We start from the raw sequence: 5000 nt of genomic DNA on the forward strand, positions 1-5000 counted from the left end.
TATATATTATTTATACTATATATTCTATATTCTACATTAATATTATAAAGAATATAAATAAAACATAAAAAACAGAGTTGGAATTTCTTTGGATAATATATATCCCGCTATACACAATCATACAAACCCCTTTTTATTCATACATATATATATATATATATACACAAGGGTGCAAATGTAGGTATACAGTTATGGAAAAAAGGAAATATGTACAATACTCATTTATTTTTATCAAAAAAATTTTTAAGTTAGCCTGATTTTTGATATTTTCAGTGACATTAAGCATAATAATACATTTATCATAAATATAAGAATAATTTTATCGTAACTTTTAAATTTTTTTGATAAAAATAAATGAGTATTGTACATGTTTTCTTTTTTACATAACTGTATACCTACTTTTGCACACACACACACACACACACACATCTGTATATACGCATACACGAGGGGGTGCTGAAACGTTTCTGGCTTTGGGGAAAAGAAGGGGATCAGTTAATTATGACTTTATTCAACATATTCCCCTCTCAGATTCACACACTTATTGCAGTGGCCCTTCAGTTTTTCTAAACCCTGTTAAAGAACTCCGAAGACTGGACCTCCAACAGAGCCTTTCACAATACCCTCAAAGCCAGGAACTTTTCAGTGCACCCCACCCACCTCATATGCCCTAACATGTCTGTCGTCTTTTTGTTTCTTTTAAGATGATGGCGATGTATGATTCTGAGAGAGATTTGGCTGCTGTTTCCAGCAGCTTGAATGATCACATAGGGATTCAGTCACTGTTTTCAGAAGTTAACGCAGTAACAAGTTTAAAAAGCAACTGATCCATACACAGCAGTTATACTGATAAGAGGCGCAGCTGAGATAAGACAAGATAGAGCAAGCAGTGATTGCGCTGAGTTCTAGCATTTCTGGGGTTTTTATCTGCAAGTTTATAAATAAAATTTTTGAAGGCTGTGCTCCAGTATGACCAGAGCTAAGACTGATAAAAACAAATTTTATACTTTATTTAGTTTTTAGGTAATTTTATTTAGTTTTTAGGTATCTTTAATTTTTTTCTTAATGGTATTACCATAGGCGCAGGAGTGGCTGTGTGGTAAGTAGCTTGCTTACCAACCACACAGTTCCAGGTTCAGTCCCACTGCATGGCACCTTGGGCAAGTGTCTTCTACTATAGCCTCGGGCCGACCAGAGCCTTGTGAGTGGATTTTGTAGACGGAACAGAATGAAGCCCGTCGTATATATATATGTAATATATATGTGTGTGTGTGTGTTTGTGTGTCTGTGTTTGTCTCCCCAACATCGCTTGACAACCGATGCTGGTGTGTTTACGTCCCCGTAACTTAGCAGTTCGGCAAAAGAGATCGATAGGATAAGTACTAGGCTTACAAAGAATAAGTCCTGGGGTCGATTTGCTCGACTAAAAGGCGGTGCTACAGCATGGCCGCAGTCACATGACTGAAACAAGTGAAATAGAAAGAGTATGATTTAATTATATCATTGTTGAATTGCTACATGGTGGTTTTTCTCTAATTTATATTCATATTCATATATATATATATATGTGTATTTCTCATTTATTTATGACTGGTTTACATTACTGAAGAGTGGAAAACAATTTTAATATCGTAAACCACAAAATCTTGAGATAGTGTTGTCCACAATATTTTATAAATCCTTTCTGTCCATTTTCCTCAGATCAACCTTGTGGTAATGGAGAGATAACTTAAGTGGTTTGTAGACCATTTGGGGTCTACTTCAAGCATACAGGCATTTAGGTTCAGCACCCTTATTATAATTATTTTGTAATTATACTTAAATATGAAAACTGAAACAAGTAAAAGAAAGAAGAGAAGAGAAAGAATGTGTGTGCAAGGATAATATACACGAGTGTATGTATGTATAATGTATCTAAGTATGTGTTTATGTATATGAATATATATATACATATTTGTCTACACATGCACAATCTGTCCCCTCTTGTTCCCGTCTACTCTCAACGATGTGTTGAGAAGGATAATTGCAAATGCTGCGAAAGTCAAGCAGCTCTTAATATATATTTAATTCATGTAATTTTATTTTTTAATTATTTAATTAATTAAATTGGAAAAAGGCTGAGAAAGATTGTCTGCGTTGTTAATCAATGTAATATGAGAACACAAAGGCAGCAGGTTTTGGCAAATAGGGTGCTATTTTATATATATATATATATATATATATATCTATATATATATATATAATATATATATACACACACACATACATACATGTATGTATGCACCTACATATATATACATACATACACAAAGACATATATATTATATATATATATATGCACCTATCACATATACATACATATATACACATACATTTACATACATATATAGATATACATATACATACATATATACACATACATATGCATACATACATATATATATATACATACATATATATATACACATACATATGCATACATACATATATATATATATATACATATATATATACACATACATATGCATACATACATATATATATATATATACATATATATATACACATACATATGCATACATACATATATATATATATATACATACATATATATATACACATACATATGCATACATACATACATATATATATACACATACATATGCATACATACATACATATATATATACACATACATATGCATACATACATACATATATATATACACATACATATGCATACATATATATACACATGCATTCACATATATTTACATGCATACATCCACACACATACAAAGATACATACATACATATATATATACACACACACACACTTTATTTGTAGATTAACAAGGCAACCCTTATATGTATGTATGTATGTATATCATACATATATATATACACACACACACACATATACATAACAGCACTTTAAACCCACCCTCCCAAAAACTGCTTGTCACAATTGACTAGTTTGTAAAATGCAGTTGGGTGTCGTGAAGAAAATTTGGAAGCTCAAAATGCAACAAGTCTCTTTGTGTCTAACTGAGCAACAAACACTCGAGAAACTTATGACATACTCCACATTGCTTACTCTCTTTACTCTTTTACTTGTTTCAGTCATTTGACTGCGGCCATGCTGGAGCACTGCCTTTAGTCGAGCAAATCGACCCCCGGGACTTGTTCTTTTGTAAGCCTAGTACTTATTCTATCGGTCTCTTTTGCCGAACCGCTAAGTGACGGCGACGTAAACACACCAACATCGGTTGTCAAGCAATGCTAGGGGGACAAACACACACACACAAACACACACACATACACACACACACATACATACATATATATATATATATACATATATACGACAGGCTTCTTTCAGTTTCCGTCTACCAAATCCACTCACAAGGCATTGGTCGGCCCGGGGCTATAGCAGAAGACACTTGCCCAAGATGCCACGCAGTGGGACTGAACCCGGAACCATGTGGTTGGTTAGCAAGCTACTTACCACACAGCCACTCCTGCTTATGGATCAGCTTGTATGAGACGACCATCAGCTTTTTTTTTGGCACAAGAGATTCGAGAATGGTAGAGAGGAGGTGAGAGATGACGAGATGTGTGAAAGGGAGACGGAGGTCAGAATATCAGCGCCAGTTGAGAAAATACACAATTTTCCTGATGAGGACCATCGTGAGTCTACAAAGACAACACGCATGCTTTTGGGGTTGGTGTGGCAATCATATACCGTATTATTCAAGAAGATCTGTACAGGTGCTTAATTTGTGCACAGCTTCTTACCAGTTAGAAGCAACAGGAAAGACACTTTGGTGACAGCAGAGACATGGTTGAGCTCATTACATGCAACCCAAGAGTATTTGGGTCTCTGGTGACCCGTGATAAAAGCTGGATGTACTATTATGGGCCAGAAAGCAAGAGACAGACTGACCAATGGAAGCATCCTCATCATCATCATTGTTCGACCGTGGTCGAGACAATGGAATTTACTATGTTATGCCAGACTTCACGGTCCATCATAGCATTACGGAGGTCCTGTTGCTGGATGCCTGTATCCCTGGAGATTACATCAGAGTAGGAGAGTGTGCACCCTCTGGTATTGCGAGTAGATGGCTTCCAGAGGAGAAGGAGTAGAAATTACTTCCTTTTCAGCTCTACAACAATGTCCAGCAAACTGGACTCTCCTACCTTTCACAAGAGATGACACAGGTGGTAATTTCCCATATACTTGCATTTTTGTTGGATGGCGCTTCCACGAGAGATTTTGAGCTCTCAAGGAGGCGAGTGTAGGTTCCATCCAACGCCTCTCAAGCTTCTTGATAACGTCCAGGTTTCTGAGCCATATAGTAGAATTGGTTCGACTGTGGCTTGAATATTTCAAGTTTGAAGTCTCTACTTAGATTTGATGACCAGATCTTATGCATGTCATTACAGGCTGACCAGGCCATACCCTTTCTAGTTAGAAAGTCTTTTCCAGATGATGATATGTATGACCCAAGATATTTATAATCAGAAACCATATTTAAAGGCGCACTGTTGAGAGTATGGATGATGCAATCATGCATCCTGGTTGCCCAAGACCCAAGGAGACCAGCCAAAACAAGTCGATGATCTCTTTTTCAACAGCAAGGCCATCATCTATATCCACTGGGTTTCCACTGGCCAGGCAGGCAACATAGAGTACTTTGTGGAGGTTTTTCAGGAATGCAAGACACCTTTTCTGCTCTCTTGATACAACTCCCTTCTTTCAGTTCAGGGGTCTTGTCCTGCAAGCTACTTGGTAACTTCACTGGTGCTGGTTCCACATAAGAAGCACCCAACACAGTCTCCAAAGTGGTGGGCATTAGGAAGGGCATGTAAAAGCCATGCCACAGCAGACAACAGAGTTTGGTGTACTCTTCTGACTTTCCTGTCCTTCTCAAACAGTTCAACCCATGCCAGCATGGAAAAGCGACATTAAATGAGAAAGAGAGAGAGAAAGAAAAA

At 36.6% G+C, this 5000-nt stretch overlaps 1 protein-coding gene across 2 annotated transcripts in view; it reads right to left on the reverse strand.

Moving 5' to 3' along the window:
* Nucleotides 1-5000, reverse strand: part of LOC115223875 (serine/threonine-protein phosphatase 2A regulatory subunit B'' subunit beta-like) — a 251862-nt gene that overhangs the window by 203477 nt on the left and 43385 nt on the right. The window lies entirely within an intron of this gene.

Source organism: Octopus sinensis, linkage group LG24 (assembly GCF_006345805.1).
Source record: "Octopus sinensis linkage group LG24, ASM634580v1, whole genome shotgun sequence".
NCBI lineage: Eukaryota > Metazoa > Mollusca > Cephalopoda > Octopoda > Octopodidae > Octopus > Octopus sinensis.